A 17,743-nucleotide genomic window follows, 5' to 3' on the forward strand; every position below is an offset into this window, starting at 1 on the left:
GGATGTTTGTTGACTGAATGAATACTGTAATGGAAGTTATAAAGATAAGAAATCGAGCTATAAACTTGGCTAGTGAAAGAGACTAACGTCTATTTTGTACAATTTAGGAATACCGACTTGAAACCAGAGGGATTTTTTTTTAGGATCCTGTTTCCTCCTTCATTTGTCCGTGGAATAATATCTAACATTTATTGAGTATTTTCGGCATTATGCCAAGCACTTCACGTGTATTATAGAGTTTAACCCTCAGAGCAGCACTGTAGCAGTACTCAACCTTTATTTTGCTCATTATTCAGAGGCAACTTGCCAAAAGCCACTTACCGTGGAGCCACAGCCAGGTTTAAATAGGCCATATCCCATTAATTCAATGTAATCTACACCCCTTCAGTCAACAATAGGTGTTTTATCTGCACACTTTTCAGAAAACCCCACTCAGAATCCCCCGTTTTACGTGACCTTCAGTATCTTGGGACTCAAGCCTAAGAGGTGGCTGCTAACGCCTTACGGGGGTTCCTGGGAACCTGAGCGCCCTCGGTGGAGGAGCGGCCTCTCTGAGACGCGTGGAACTCTAGCTAGGCACTGTCAAGACTCCTCGGGCTTCTGCGGAGAAGGGAAGAAACAGGTCAGTTGGCCCAAGACGAATCCCTCACCCTCCGGGTGGTGAAAAGAGAAGGAAAGGTGTGTCTCGCCCACGCCCGCCTCAGGCTGGGGATCTCCCGACCAGAGGGGTAACCACAGCGTATTTCCCCAACACCACAGCGCGTCAGAGGGTGAGCCCCACCTACTTTCTCACGCAATCAGTCTCAAAAGCTACGACCCCGCCCCCTATGGCCAGGCCTGGTCCTCGATTGGCCCTTGAGGACTGCGATTACCGCCCCGACCCCTGCCGTCACTGCCAAGATGGCGCTGGTCGCAGCGGCAGCAGCAACGGAGGCTGGAGTCAGAGAAGGAGGCGGAGGCAGCAGCAGCCGCAAGGGGAGGGGGAGTCCCGTCTGATTGAGACAGCAGGCCTGGGCGGGCGGGGGTGCCGCGCAGGGCGGAGCGCTGGGCTGGGGATGAGCTAAGCAGACTCACAGCGCCGCTGCATTCAGCCCCTCGTGTCCCGCCGTCCGTCGTGAGGGAACAGGGCACCGCTCTCCAGGCTTGACCCGCTGCTCGTGAGGGAGCCAGCGGTGAGGTGAGTGCGGGGGCGGCAACGCAGACAGCGGTGGCATAGGTAGCTGTCACAGCCCGGACCGGTGACAGCCGTGGGTGCGGGAGCCGGGCCGGCCAGGCTCGGAGAGGTGGCGCGGATGCCCGCGATCTCCCCCCGGGGGCTTCTCGGACCCCTGCCGTCTTCCGCGGGCTCAGTCGGCTCTGGCATGGCGCGGTGGTGCTGAGAGCAGCACCCGCGCCTCTGCGTCCGACGCCTGGGGGTCTCCAGTGTTTCTATTCCTGGCTGGCCTGGGGCTCTTGTTGTTGGGAGGTGGGGGTGGGGACGGGGGCGGTGAGAGAGGAGGTCCTGCAGCTGGGATTTTGACAAGCCCGTTACGTAAGACGGAGGTGGCCTCCCGGAATCCCACCTGCTCGGTATTTTCAACCCGAGGCAGCGGTAGCCTGGCGAGGACCTAGAGGCCCATATTCCCTCCCGGGGCTCTGCTTAGTCTATCCTGGCCAGCGAGAGCTAGGTCAGCATCCAAGTTGGTCAGCTTCCCACCTCCCAGTCTTGTTTTTCTTTCGGGGGTGGGGGTGGTGGTGGTGAAACAATTTCTGGTCGCCACCATTCCCTTTGAAGTTTTATCGCATTCTGGGGAGGAGAAAGAGAAAAAAAGGTTCTGACCTAAAACTGGGTCGCAGCGACAGCTTTTCATTATCGTGCTTTTAAATGACGGATATGCGGGAAGATTTTTGTAATTGTCTCGGTGTGCTTTTAATGCAAATATATGGTTACGCCTGGAGCCGTAGAGAAGGGTTTTTTGTTTTACAGGACAGTTATTTCTTGTTTGCAACAGCAGGAAAAGCTATCAGTCAACAGGCTTGTATTTATTTAGGGAGAAAACGCGTGTCAGCCATCTAGAGACCCGTGAGGGCAGAAATTGTATTACTCCGTGAATACGTTCTTCTTGTAAATGTATTATACATTAATGAGAATAGTAGGCCAAACGTAAAAAAAGCAATTTTACAAGATCACAAGCTGTTATTTGGTGCTTATAGTCTCTTTCTATTTTCTGATTGCCCTTAGTCTTCTCTTGGTGGAAAAGAGATGGAGACACCTGTAAACAGCGTAGCCCAGGTTACACTAATTTATTGTAGTACAGTTGAAATTATTGTAAAAAGTAGTCTCTCGAAGACCACAGATTAGGTAATAAGTAAGGACTTTTGGGGAAATTATTCAGTTTATGTTTAGAGTAGATAGTTCTGGGATTCAGTTTTTGAAACTTAAGTATACAGAATTTCTAAGCCATTTGAACACTCTTTGAACTTATAATGAAACAAAAGATTGTATCTGGCTTCTTTTTTAAGGACTTTTTTTATTTTGGCCAGAATTAGACATTTTGGGCAACTTTTACATCATTTTCACAAGTTCCCTTTAAACTGCAGCTCTGAGCAAGAGTTCAGAATAGCATATATCATCATCATCATCATTTTATATTCTATGTACATAATTTTCTATTACTGAGTGATTAAAGAGACCTACCTCAATGTGGAATTTTATAAGAATGTACTTGTTAGGGAAGTGCATTGATCTTGACACAAGCCCACTACTGGGAATAAATACTAATAAATTTTGACCTGAGTATTGTATTTATGTATGCAAATTCAGTTTTCAAAATTGGTGAAGCAATATGAATTTTCTGTTTGTGCAAGAGTGCCAGGAAGCTGATGTTGATTTGTTCTGAACTTTTCTACATGAATTACCACTGGCTTAACAGTTATTGATTTTTAAGCTTCTGGAGCTGTTGGCCTATTTATGGGAACTTTAATATTTGGAATAATTAGGAGGCTAGAAGAAGGAAAATAGAGTTTATGATATTTATTAATTCAAACAATAACAAATCATAGCAGAATTGTAGAAGTTATTTTCTTATTAAATGATATTAGTTATGTTATCTTTTTTGTTTGCAGATTTTTTTCTAAGAAGTCCACTTACTATGAAAGCACTGATACAGAGAGATTTTGATATATTACAAATCTGTGCTATTCCTATTTAAATTGATGGTTTATTATTCTAAGTGGAAAACAGAAGTGGCTTTAGCAGGAAAATTGACTTGTTCTTTTCCTCTCTGATGTCAGAGACTTTGTGGGACTTTCTTTTTTTCTACCACATGTGGAAGAAGAGACTGAAGAAAAGTTGACAAAAATGTCTTCCATTGTTTCTTTGTTTTTTTTTTTTTAAATGCCCTAGATTATTGCTTAGTAGAATTTGTGGGTAAGAGAAAAGTCAGGCACCCCACACTTTATTACTGTATATCATAGTACTTTGAACTCTAAAACAGCAGTGTAGAACTTTATACACAGGAAAGGATTAATTTATATAGTGTGTTATTATAATAACAAAAAGCTTGTACAAAGTGCCATATAATAGAGGGATAGTGAAATTAGTGATAATTAATCCATGCAATGGATACAGTTATTAAAAGTCATATATTGAAAAGTATTTACTGACATGAGAAAGTCCATTATGTTGAGAGAAAAATCAGAATATAAGGAAGTATATACTGTGTTATTATTTATCACATATCACATATAGGACAAATGAATGTCAGGAAATATATAAAATATTAAAAGATTATTTCTGGATGATAGGATTATAGGTAATTTTAATTGTAGTGTTTATTATTTTCTATGTTCCCTTTTAAACATTACCCTAATAAGCACAAAAATGACATTAACATATTCTTTAGGGTCATAGGAGAAACTCCTGAAAATCCCACCTGACCACTGCTCTAGCAGAGAAACTATCTTATGATTCATATTAGCAAAAATAACTCAAAATATGGTGCCTAGGCAATGTACAATAATGGAAACAGCTAATAATTTAGGTGAAGGCATTCTCCTAGTTAATAGCACCCACCTGGTAATAGTCTTAAGTATGTGGATGCTGGTGTTAATTAATGCACATTGTTATATTCCATTCTCTTTCCTGTGTGGGTCTTACACCCAAACTGTTCTATGTTGGTAGTGCCACCTATTGGTGGACTGCATGACTCAGTCTTTTTCTCATTGCCTCATCAGTCAGTAGCAGCAGTTTTTGAATGTTTATTAGGTGCCAGGCACAGTTGACTCTTGAACAACATGAGGATTATGGACACACATCCCCTGTGCAATTAAAAATCCACATATATCTTTTGATTCACAGAACTCAACTACTAACAGCTTACTGTTGACCTGAAGCCTTACCAATACCATAGTTGATTAATACATATATTGTATGTTACATGTATGATATACTGTATTCTTACAATATAATAAAAGAATGTTAAGACAATCATAAGACAAAGAAAATATATTTACAGTATATATTGGAAAAAAAGTCTGTGTATAAATGGCCCTGTACAGTTCACACCTGTGTTGTTCAAGGGTCAGCTATACTTTGCCAGTTACTGAGGATACAAAGGTAAATGAGACATGATTTCTGTCCTAAAATTGTGGTTGAGAGCACTTTTTTTCCTTTGGGCTATCAGGCTATATTATGTACTGTGCTTTTCTTGTTTCATTGCTCATGGCCTGGCACTTCAGGCAGTAGCTTTCTCCTAGTGTTCGTATATCCTCTTTTAACTTTCTTTATGGGAAAGTATGTTCTGAGTTCCAGACAACCAATTCATAAATTCATTTTGGGACAATACATGATTGTATGTTGGGGCATCTCATTCACAAAGACTACATATGTGTTCATTTGTGGATATTATTGTTATTTGTAAAGTGTTTTAACAGTTTCTTGGTACCTCCTTTTTCCTCTTTTTAAAAAGCAAACAAGTAGAAAGAATAGAAAAGAGACAAACTATCAAGAAAAATAAGGTAGAAACACATCAAGGGAGTTTTTCTGCTAGTGCTATTTTCACTGAGAATAGTGTCATCAAAATGTATAAGTGATAACATTTCTGATATGCTGTTAGTATCTCTTTAAATCCATGTAAAAATACACTTTCCCTATGTCTGTTAGTGTATATACATACATCAACTCACAAGTTAGCTGTTTTCGTTTCCAAATAAAAGCCAAAGTATGGAGATTGGAAATTTCTTAAATTTCTTTTTATTTATGTCATAGAAAGGTACACTTGAAACCTATATGATCTTATTAACCAATATCATCACCCCAATAAATTTAATTTAAAAAAGAAAAATTTATTTTATTGTAATATTCTTTTATAGATAAGACATTTTTATTTTTGAAGTTTTAAAAATACAGAAATTATAAAAATAGTAAACATGCACCTACCCACCATACAAAATGTTAACATTTTTTTCATTTTTACTTCAGATACATCTTTAATATAAAAGAAATATGTATATTATGGTTATCACACTGAATTCTAAAAGAGCTGTGGATAACTTTATACTGCATTTGAACATTGGCTGATCAAGTTTATTTATCTTTTGTGCTCCCCAATTTCACCCTTCCACCTTCCCTCCTCATTTTCCCTCCCAGAGGCAGTTGTCCGATAAATTTGATGTGTATCCTTACAGTTTACCTTTTAATAAACTACCTATATAAATAGTACATGGCATCTTTGGATGCTTTTGAAGAGTGTGGTCTTTGGAGCTATATTCCCTTGGTATGAATAAATCTTTATTTTGCTGCTTAGTAGTTTTGTGACCTTAGGAAAGTTTTTGAATCTTTCCATGCCTCCTTGTCCTCATCTGTTAAATAGGGATAGTGGACATGTCTACCTCAACAGGTTGTAAAAAGTAAATGAGTTTAAAACTGTGCCAGGAAATTAAAAAACGTACTGGTAAATTTAAGTAGCTATTAATATGATTGTATCATGGTATACACATTTTGAAACTTGGTTTTCAAACTTTACTCCACCTGCCCCCCGCCACCAATCTTTGTTGGCCCTGTAGGTCTAGTTCATTCGTTTTGATTGGTGTGTAATATTCCATTCAAGGAATATACTGCAATTTATTATTTCCTTTGTTGACAAGCATTTCAATTGTTTTTATTTCTTTTCTGTTATAAACAGTGTCCTACTAACATCCTGAAGCAATATGCCAGAGTTTCTCCAGGTCATATACCTGTTGTCAAATTTCTGCATCTTAGGATATAAGCATTTTTTTCCTTTATAAGATATTTATAGGATTTGACAAACAAGGTCTGTTTCTCCCTATCCTTACCAGCAGTTAGTGTTGTCAGACTCTTTGATGTTTTCCAATCTAATTGGTATGAAATGACACTTTATTCCTCTTTTATTTCCCTTCATCTTCTCTTATGGATGGGCATTTTTTGTTACCTCTTCAGTGATTTGACTATATTTTTCCTTTATACATTTTTATTGGGCTGTCTTTTTCTTATGATTTGTAAGAAATCTGTGCCCTATGCTTTGAAAGGCCAAAACTCAAAATGTGAGGGTTTGGAGTAAGGAAAGGCTAATTGATCAAGAGGGTGCCAACTGAGAAAATGGGAGACTTAGTGGTACCTAAAATCCATCTTAAGAAAGTACAGAGTTCAGGCTTCTTTTATGTTGAGAGATGGGGGAAGTGGAAGGGTCAAGAGGTGATGCACTACAACAGACATCCGGGCATCTATCAGAGGTCTGAGGAAATTGTGCTTAGTCTGTTGGTCCTAGTTGATGTGAGTCTTGTCATGAGATTCCTGCTAAACTTTGATAAATAATACATGCTTCCCTTTTCTCCTAGGAAGAGGCACTCTCTGGTAAGGGACTGTTTCTGTAAAACTTGAGCTGCAAGCAAAATTCCTCTAATAATTAGCATGTCTATATGCAAGAAACTATTAACCTGATGGCTATGGGAACAAAGCTGGCTTGAACATGATGGAGTTAGAGAGAGCAGGCATTTTAGTGTGTTACAAGAGCCTTTTGTTTGTTTTTAAACATTCAAGATAGTTACAAATGTTAGCAAAGTTTGTTTTTATTTGTGTTTTGAAGTTTCCAAATCTCTTGAACAATGACCAACCATTATGGACCCTAATTATTGTGAATTTTCTACTATAGTATATTATTATTAGTGAACTTTCCAATGTACTTTCTTAGAATATGTATAGTTACATTTCTCTCCTCAAATTATGAGCAAGTGTATCAGTAATATACTGTAAATATATTTTACCTAAAACTATTTAAATGTTGTGGACTTAAAAACCAGATGGAATTTTTATTAGTGTAGTTAGTACCACAATTTTGTTTTAGTTCAAAATTTGAGTGGCTGCCTACTAAAGGAGAATTTTTTTGCTCCTAAAGTGCTTACCAACTGAGGAATAAAAATGTATACATATGAAATGTATACTTACATGTATAATATTATAAGCTGTTTATTATAATATTATAATATATATAATATTATAATATTATAAGCATTGTTTATTACAATGTTGAGGTTGTTTTGTACAGTACTAACTGTATTTCTATTGTGGTCCAACCCACTATACGTGACTTAAAGAACTAAAATCAGTCTGATTAAGGCAGTAACTTTATTATTATGATCATAAACTTAATTTTAGAATAATTTTACATTTACAGAAGAGTTGCAGCAAGTTACCATATTCCCTGCATCCACTTTCCCCTGCTGTTACTATCTGACTTTTTTTTTTTTTAAGATTTTATTTATGTACTTTTGGAGAGAGAGGAGGAAGGGAGAAAGAAAGGAAGAGAAACATGAATGTGTAAGAGATATATCAATCAGTTGCATCTCACACACCATCAACCTAGTACCTGGCCTGCAACCCAGGCACCCGCCCTGACCAGGAATCAAAGCTGCGACCCCTTGGCTTGCAGGCTGGCAGTCAGTCCGCTGAGCTGCACCAGCCAGGGCAATGTCTGACATTTCTGTGTTATATTTGTCACAACCAAGGAACCAACATTGGAACATTGCTATTAACTGAAGTCCATACTTTATTTGGTTTTTATTAGTTTTTACCTAATTTTTGGGAGGGACTCTAGGATCCCATCCAGAATATCACAGTACATTTAGTTATCATGTTTCCTTTGACTCCTCTGGGTTATGACAACTTCTCAGATTTTCCTTGTTTTGATGACTTTGACAGTTTTGAGGAGTAAAGGTCAGATATTTTGTAGAATGTCCCTCAATTTGGGTTTTTCCCCTTCCTCCCTCCCTTCCTGAAAGATTTCATTTTTTTTTGTTTGTTTTTATAGAGAGGGCAAGGGAGGGAGAAAGAAAGGGAGAGAAGCACAGATATGAAAAAGAAACATCGATGGGTTGCCTCTTGTCTGCGCCCTTACCAGGGACCAAACCTGTAACCAGGGCATGTGCTCTGACCAGGAATCAAATGGGAGACCTTTTGGTTTGTGGGACGATGCCCAGCCAACTGAACCACACCAATCAGGGCTGATATTTTTTCAAAGTTGGACTGGGTTATTGGTTTTGGGGACGATGACCACAGATGTAAAACACCATTCTTATTACATTACATCAAGGGTACATATCAGTATGATTTATCACTTGATATTTTTAACCTCTATCACCTGACTGAGGTAGTGTTTGCCTGCTTTCTCTACTGTAACGTTTTCCCATATTCCGCTTATTGGAAAGAAATCACTAAGTGCAGACCACCCAATCACTAAGTGGGGAGTCAAATTTTAACTGCTTAAGGGGTTACAAAATTATTTGGAATTTCTGGAAGGGAGATTTTTCTCTTCTCATTTGTTTATTACATCATTTATATCAGTATGAACTCATGAATGTTCATTTTATAACTTTGGGTTATAATTACATACTACTTTACTTATCCAGTATTTTATTGTTCAAATTTTTCTACATATTTCGTGCTGACCCCTGTGACCAACAGGACATACCTTGTTATTCTGCTTTCTGAGCACTTTTTTACTTTTTGGCACTACAGGATGCTGTGGGCTCTTCTTGGATATTCCCTGCCTCAGCCCTACAACCGCTTCTCCAAGCATCCCTGGTTAGTTTTATTAGAAAATGATACTAGAAACCAAGATCTGGGCACTGGGGGACTGCAGCTGGGGCATCATCAATTCTAGGCTCTCTCAGTGTACAGATTTAGGAAATGTATACTAACCCATATATTCAAACATATAACTATTTTTTTGTCTATCCATCTTTCTGTGAAGCTAAGCATGAGTTCGTACTCATGCTTATCAAAGGTATCTTTGATATCTTCAGTACCACATATTTCCTTTTAGGCTTACCCCTTTCTCCAAAAGTGAGAAACCTGGTTCTCACCAGACTCTCTGGTATCGAAATCTGGTTTTGTTATTATGTTTTCATAAGATTGTTATGAAGCTTAAATTTGTTAATGCAAGTAAAGCACTTAGAACAGTGGCTGACACTTAGTAAATGTTCAATAAATAACCTGTTATAGCTATTATTGCCCATGGAATGCTTTAATTTATGTATCTGTGTCCCCTGCCTACTAGTCTAAAATTAATGAATGAATAAACAAACCTATGAACTCTGGGTTTTAAAATGAAAGATACATTCCTAGCTTTTTAACATTTTAAAAAATATGTTAATTGATTTGGGGGAGGGGAGAGAGACAGACAGACGGGAGGGAGGGAGGGGGAGAGAGAAACATCGATGTATGAGAGAAACATCTATTGGTTGCCTCCCATGCACGTCCCAACTGGGGATGGAACCCATACCCTAGGTATGTGTCCTGACTGGAATAAGACCCCGTCAACCTTATGGGATGATGTTCCAACCAACTAAGCAACACCAGCCAGGGCCATTCCTAGCCTTTGAGACTGGGATGGCAAGTTGACCATTTACCTTTCTCTGTAGTAGCTCCAGCATTTGTTGTTCTGTCTCAAATTTCAGATTGTCATTAATGATGATTAGCATTTCTTACTTAATTAGTTATTTAAATTTCAGCACAATTTTCTTATTAATAGTACTATTTAAACTCTAGGAATGCCCTTTATTATTTTTTCAATCTTCACACAGCCTGTACTATAGCATTTAACCAGGCTTTCCTATTTTGTATTAAAGTGTGAGGTTGATAGCTCTGTGAAGATTGTACTTTTTGTTAATTTGGGAGATAAACTGGAGCATGTTGTAGAGAAAGACAGAACAGGGGGCAAAATGGGGGAAACTGAAAAACTTACAAACTACGTCTGAGCCAAACCTGCACAGTACTCCTTTATTCTGGTTTAAAATAAATTCTCAGAAAAGGAGTTGGGAGAATGGGTGAAAAAGGTAAAGGTATTAAGAAGTATAAACTGGTAGTTACAAAAAAGTCATAGGCGTGTAAAGTTAAGCATAAAGAATGTAGTCAATAATACTGTAATAAATTTTTGGTGCCAGATGGGTACTAGAATTATTGGGGGGATCGCTTTGTAAATTATATAAATGCCTAACCACTATGTTGTACACCTAAAACTAATGTAAAATAATATTAAATGTCAGCTGTAATTGACAAATAAAATAAACAGAAATTATAAAAAGTAAAAATGAATAAATAAATAAACTCAGAATATTGGACACTCATAATCAAACGTAATTTCAGTAGCTGTTCTAAGGGCAATATAAGTCATTAAAAATTATCAGTGCCTTTACCTTCTTTCATTATTATAAACAATTGAGATATGTTTACTTAAAATCTTTTTTTATGGCCCTGGCTGGGTAGCTTAGTTGGTTGGAGTGTCATCCTGCGCATCAGAAGGTTGTGGGCTCAGCCCCTGGTTGGGGCTGGTCAGATGATGGATGTTCCTCTCTCTCTAACATGAATAAAAACAAAAGAAAATTCTTTTTCTGGCAATCACTGTTTAATTTTTCATAAACCTTTCCTTTTACCCTAAATTTAATGTTTGTCTCCTCTTGTCAATAAGAATTTCATAGTACTTTCTGTAAATTTTGATTATGTGAAGCAAACTAATTGGTTTTTCTTGTAAATGTAAGTTTGCCTTGTTTTGAATGAAGGAACTGTACAAGTTACTGGTATTCATTTTTCTTCACTAGTCATTTGAAAATTTACTAAAGAAACAGTTTTTATAGTTTGAGTTGAAAAAGGAAACTTCTTAGAAATTATCAAAATAAAATAGAAAAGCTAATATATAAGTCTTGTAAGCTAATGCCATGTAATGACTATTCCATTGGTTACTGTTTTACTCACATAGATCACTATCTTCTGCTGCTGAGTATTTTAGTAGAGGACTCTGAAGTGACATGTTTTTAAGAGAAATGATGTAGGTGGATGGGAAAAACTGTGCAATGATATTTAGGCTTGTTTGTTAGGACTGGTTATTATTACTAGATAAAAACATATCCCCAGCTCCCTTTTAGTCAATATCGTAGTTAAGTAATACTATTTTTCTTTAAAAAATAATTTGTTAGGTGGATGGTGGCAAAGAAAGGGGAAGTGGGGAACATCTGTAATAGTGTCAATAATAAAGAAATGAAATATGTACAACAACTGTAAAAAAAATAATTCGTTCTAAAAAGCTCCAAAAGATTCCCTATCCTTTAATCTCTCATTTGTTTCGGAACTTTGAAATAGAATTTCATTCATACTGACTCACAGCTATGCTGAAGTTAGATTTATAGGATGTTGTTTCAACCTGTTGTGGGTGGTGAGTATTTTTCATTTTCTTACACTGAGGAATGCCTGAAGATAATAACATAACAGCCATTTTTTTTTTAACAAGGCTTCTTTCCCTTCCTTTGGTTAACTGACATTTTGTTATTCCTATATGGCCTTTTCTTTTTTGAAGTTTTTTAAATCAAATTTCTTTGGTTTGTAAATACGAAAAGCCACATCCAAACTCAAAAAAAAAGTGTGGGAGGGGATTAATGTCAATGGCAAGGATTCTGGGGATGTCGCAGTACCTAAACACAAAAGTACAGCCAGGCGCCCCTGGACGGGGTGGGGGGCTGGGGATCAGGAACTGGGAACTCATCAGTCACTCAGGCAGCTATTTTTTCACCACCCTGGGGCAGCATGGGCTCTCTGCTTCTCCCTATTTGCCCACTTCATTTTTCTCTCTCTGCATGTTGTCTTCTACCACTGTGCATGGCTGAACAAGTCCTCTAACTCTTAAATTCATATAGTCACTCATGATTCTGTGATCCCATTTAAACCCCTGGGAGAAAATGCAGTTTGAGGCAAGTGTCCAAGTCTGATTCTGTCAGCTATGGCTGATGAAACTAAGGTCTCATAGAACATTCCAGGTTCTATTTTTATGGTAGAAGAGTGGGTTCAGGGCATACAACTAACTCCTGGAGGAAGAGATATGCAACCAAATAAATATCCTAAAAGGTGGTTATTACAAAGGAATATTAAATAATATGAAATAAAATTATGATTTTTGGGGAAAGAAAGGACCACTCATTGGCTTTTATGTAGTAGTAAAGAACTTAAATTATTTCATCCCCAATCCATAGGTGATTAATGTGAAAGCTATAAAAATATCTCCCCTTTTCAAATAAAAACCAGTGGAGCTAATTTTTTAGCTTCTACATACAGAATTTGAAGTTTGAGTCATGCTATTTTATGAATTTATGTTAATATTATTATTAATACATCATGTCATTCTCTATTCAAGAAGCATTTACTGACTGCTAGTATTTCTCTGCTAGATACTCTGCTAAAACAGGTATTTATAGAGCTAGAAATGTAACATTGCCTACTCTCAAAGAATTCTTCATCTAGCTTCAAAGAGCAGACATTCACAGAAATGAGTACTGTATTAGTGTGATAATCATAACATAAATATGTATAGGATACTGTTGAGTAAGACAAGAGAATGACAGTCTGTCCTGGGGAAAGAGATTAGGGAAGGCCTCAAAGAGCAGGTCAGAAATATTACACAGGGGCATTCCCACAGAAATGAAATTGCAAAGGTGTGGAGTTTGGTATGACTAAAGTAAATTTTTTCACCATTCAGTTTAGTGAAACTGAAATAAAAACTTATTTTTTCATATCTGTCCTTCACATGATAGTAAATACTGCTTTTATTCAAAGGAGGGTTGTAGATTTTGGACTGCTCAAATAATTTTGTTCTTTAACTTTGATGTCATTTTTGAGAATGAGTTGTCAATGATCATTTGCTTTTAATCTCCTTTATGAAATTTTTCAAATAGTGGTTGGTTGGTTGGTTGGTTGGTCAATTGTGAGTTTACTTTTATGGCGACTTTTCCTGTTCCAGCATAGATCTTCCTAAGTGGATGACAGAAAATGCTAGAATTTATAAAACTTACGAAGATCCAAGTTTTTATAAAAGTAAACAGTGAAAACAGTGTAGTGTAAGTCTAATATAATTTTAACAAATTTCTAGAAATGATCTATCTCAATACTGAAATTTTATAATTTTAGAGGAAAGAGCATATACACACACAATTTTGTAAAATATTATTTTACATTAGTTTTTTTCCTCCTATAAAATGTTACCTGCCTTAAAGGAAAACTAGTGTAAGCAATTGTCAGAATGTTTTGTGCTTCACTACTCTGAGCAGTTGATTAACACCTTTACTTTTCAATTTCTTTATCCACTCATTCATGATTCCTACAATACCCCCATGACAAATAACCAACCGACCAAATGAAAAAACTCCCCAAAATGCAGATCTCCATAATTGACTGTTCTGAGAAGTGACTGAGGTAGGTGAGGGGAGAGAAAACAGAGGCAGTTGTGGTCAACTTTGCGGCTGCAGCACTAATGGTGGTGGGTGGGTATGTTTCACACTTGAGGCTCATTTTCATATAGCAAGCTCAAAAATACCACCATTGTTACTCATGTCACAAATTGTGACTGTTTCTCATCCCCTTCTACAAATCTGTCATTCTGCTTTTTGTCACTTTTTTCCTTCAAATATGCTTTTGATATTCTGTGTAGAAAGGAGATAATGAACATAGAAAAGAAAAGGTTATAGGCCTTTTACTTGTTGGTCCTTTTGTTTGGAATGCTCTTTATTCTTTCCTCTATTATTCTACTCATATTTCAGGATTTAGATAATATCTTTTTCTTTTCCGACTCCTAAAGCCTAAATTGTGTGTCCTGCTTGTGCTTTCTATGACTACTCACATTATATGGGCTTATAATTTATTGTAACTGCTTGTTTACTTGTCTGGCATTCTCCATTTTACTCCTGTAAGGCAGGGCCATATCTTATTTGTCATTGTGTTTCCATTGCCTAGTACAGTGCCTGACATATGATAGGGTTACCATTTCAGGATTTTTGGATGCAAACAACAAAAATCAACCCTGATTAACTGAAGCAAAAGAAAAAGAAATTATTGGAAGGGTATTAGAAATGACTGGAAGACTATAGAGAACCATATTCTGAGCAAACAAACCAACCAGCCATCCTCAGTGCTAGACCATAACCAAAGTTATGCCACGGAACTATCCTTTTCCTGTTTAAAATACTGTTGCTCCTCTGCAGGACACTGGATGCCATTGTTGGAACACTGATATGGGTGTTGTATGTCAGTGTTGTAAGAATGAATTTTAAATTGTCTTTGCAACTTTAGCTCTAGATTCAAATTCTGAATGAAAGCATCTAATTGACTCACCTATGTGCCTGGTCCCTAAACTGGGAAGCAAGTATCTGGTCTTTTGGCTCCCATGGTTGACCTTAAGGCCCAGGCAGCATCCTTCCAGAATATACATAGTGGCAGGTTCTTGAAATGTAGGAAAGGAGTTCAGATGTTAGTAAAAAGCAAAAACCCTGACACATGTACTTTTCAGAAAACAGTCAATGAATATTTATTACATGAATGAATGAGAAAATCAGAGCCATAATTTTCTGCCTCTAACCCTTTACATTATCAAGCATTGAAGTTATTATGATGTCAGTTCCATAATCTAAAACAAAATCAATTCCAAACCATAAAATAAGCAAAATCAGCAAAGTTCTGGATTTTAAAATACCTCATTGTTAAATTTTAGATAAAATTATTTGAATTAATTCTTGGAAATTATTGGTGATTATTTCTTAAGTATTTCTTTATCTCCACTTGTTTCTTTCTTCACCTTCTGAAAGTTCTGTTATTTAGATGTTGACTCTAATTTTTCTAGCCGCCATATTTGGGAAGGTTTCAGAGTTAATTTTTTTTCCTTTTAAATACACTTTATTTTTTAGAGCAGTTTTAGACTCAGCAAAATTAAGCAGAAAGTACAGAGAGTTCCCATATACTCCTGCCCCAGATAGACACAGCCTCCCTCATATTCAACATTGCCTACCAGAGTGGTACATTCGTTACAATCCATGAACCTACATTGATACAGTATTATCAACCAAAGTTCATAGTTTCCATTAGGGATCACTGTGTGGTGTTCTACATTCTGAGTTTTGACAAATGGGTAATGGTACATATCCACCATAATAGTATTATACAGAATAGTTTCATTGCCCTAAAAATCCTTTGTGTTCTTCCTATTTTATCCCTCCTCCCTAACCACTGGCAACCTTTGAACTTTTTACTGTTTCCATAGTTCTGCCTTTTCCAGAATGCCATACACAGGGTGGGGCAAAGTAGGTTTATAGTTGTGCATATGCAAAATACAGAGTTTGTTTTTGTATTATTTATTAATTATTGTCTTATTTTCTGTACAAACAACTGTAAACCTACTTTTGCCCCACCCTGTATTTTGGATAATAGTCCTATATCAGGTATGTGTTTTTGCAAATATTGTATTTCTTCTCAGTGTGTACGTTGTCTTTTCATTCTCTTAAGCCTCCATTTTTTAAACTATTTTTAGAATACATATATTTTCAGTTTCTTTATGCCTTCTTAAAATCTCATTCTGATCATCTACTCCTTGATTTTATTTCTAATGACATTCATTTTGTTATTTAACCTATCTCTTTTTAAAATTTTTCAGTTATTGCCCTGATGGGTGTAGCTCACTTGGGTGGGCATCATTCTGCAAAGTGAAAGGTTGCTGGTTTGATTCCCAGTCAGGGCACATGCCTGGGTCGCAGGTTGGGTCCTCGGCTGGTGCACATGGGAGAGGCAACCAACTGATGTTGATGTTTCTCTCCCTCTCTTTCTCCTTCCCTTCCCCCTCTCTAAAAATAAATAAATCATTAAAAATAAATAAATACAAATTTTCAGTTATATTTTTAATTGCCAAGATCTCTAGTTGGTTCATCGTGACTACTTACTATTTTCCTAGTATCCTATTGTAGTTTTCTGAGGATGTTTGTTATGCTTATTTAAGCAATATGTTCTGTGTGGACCATAAATTCTCTTTGCTCTGGTTGTTCTGTTCATGAACTTTTTTTCCCTGCCCCTTGCAATGTTTATTTTTTTTCTTCCCTGGAGTCTATATTCCTTGAGAATATCAACTACCTTAATTGATAATATGTACAGGCAAAATCCCAGGTTCAGATTTATGCCCTTCCTAGTGAATTTTTAGAGTGTAATGTGTGTGGCAGAGAAGTGGGTTTAGGTCTAAACATGGAGATTTGCCAAAGAAATAGTTCTCTTTTGACTATTAGATATATAAACAGAGTTATCAGCTAGGCCTTATGGGTCTCAATAGAGTCGTGGTTGGTGATATAAACTTGAAAGTGAGCAGCAGTTAGTGGGATTAACATATTTTGGGGGGAATATAAAGAAAGGGAAGATCATGGAGACTGGTTTGATTCTTAAAAGTAGGTTATAGGAGTGTAAAGAATAGAAGCTACGTTTTGTTTAGGGTTGGTCCTGGCCATCAGAAGGCTTAGAAAGAGCAATGTGTCATCTAGCTTCACTAAGCCAATCAGCTGATCCTTGCCAATTCTGGGTTATTATTTCAGGCTTCTGTGGAATATTCTACATAGTATAGTAGCCAGAGACCTGCGATAAGGAGTTTCAGGCCCTACTCTTCTACTGATGAACTGTGCTACTTTGGACTGGGCAATTCTTATTTGTCTTTCCATGCTTGAATTTACTCATCAACAAAATAAGATTGAACCAAAAGATTTTTTAAAGTCCTTTTCTACTCTAAAATTCTGTGAACTTTTAAAGAGGGTACAATTATAAATGATCTAGATTAACAGTTTTATTTTATTTTATTTTTAAAAGATTTTATGTATTTATTTTTAGAGAGCAAGGAAGAGAGGAAGAAAGAGAAGGAGAGAAACATCAATGTGTGGTTGTCTCTCATGCCCCCGCTACAGGGAACCTGGCCCACAATCCAGGCATGTGCCCTGACTGGGAATCAAACTGGTGACCCTTTGCTTCATAGTCTAGCACTCAATCCACTGAGCCACACCAGCCAGGACAACAGTTTGATTTTAAATATATATATTTTTCTGCATGAATAAGTGTTGATAATAGTACAGTTGGATTTAAGTAATTGCTGGATTACTTTTCAGAAAAATTGTTCTAACTCACAGTGTCATTAACAGTGTTTAAGTGTACTTATTTTTCTTACACCACCACCAACTAGCATTAGGTTTAATGATTTTATTATTCATAGTTGTTAATTTACTGGATATGATGAAGGACCTCAAATTTTACTTTTTAAAATTATTTGCAAGGCTAATAATTCTTCCAAGCATGGTAGTATTTGTGTTTCCTTGTATATAAACTGTTTGTTTGTACTCTTTGATCATCTACTGAGTCCTACAAATAAAAAAAAATTGGATAATTCCAGAGATTCCAGCAAAGATGGAGGCG

The 17,743-nt window shown here is 37.0% G+C and overlaps 1 protein-coding gene across 4 annotated transcripts in view; it reads left to right on the forward strand.

Annotated features, from left to right (window-relative positions):
* Nucleotides 1-1,042: 1,042 nt before the first annotated feature.
* Nucleotides 1,043-17,743, forward strand: part of DENND4A (DENN domain containing 4A) — a 111,563-nt gene continuing 94,862 nt past the window's right edge. For all 4 annotated transcript variants that reach the window (XM_054565260.1, XM_054565261.1, XM_054565262.1 and 1 more), the window contains exon 1: nt 1,043-1,177. The gene's annotated coding sequence lies outside the window, so the exon portion shown is untranslated. The remainder of the gene's footprint in view (nt 1,178-17,743) is intronic.

This window comes from Pteronotus mesoamericanus, unplaced genomic scaffold, assembly GCF_021234165.1.
Source record: "Pteronotus mesoamericanus isolate MK-2021 breed Mesoamerican mustached bat unplaced genomic scaffold, CSHL_Meso_final contig_164, whole genome shotgun sequence".
NCBI classification, from domain to species: domain Eukaryota; kingdom Metazoa; phylum Chordata; class Mammalia; order Chiroptera; family Mormoopidae; genus Pteronotus; species Pteronotus mesoamericanus.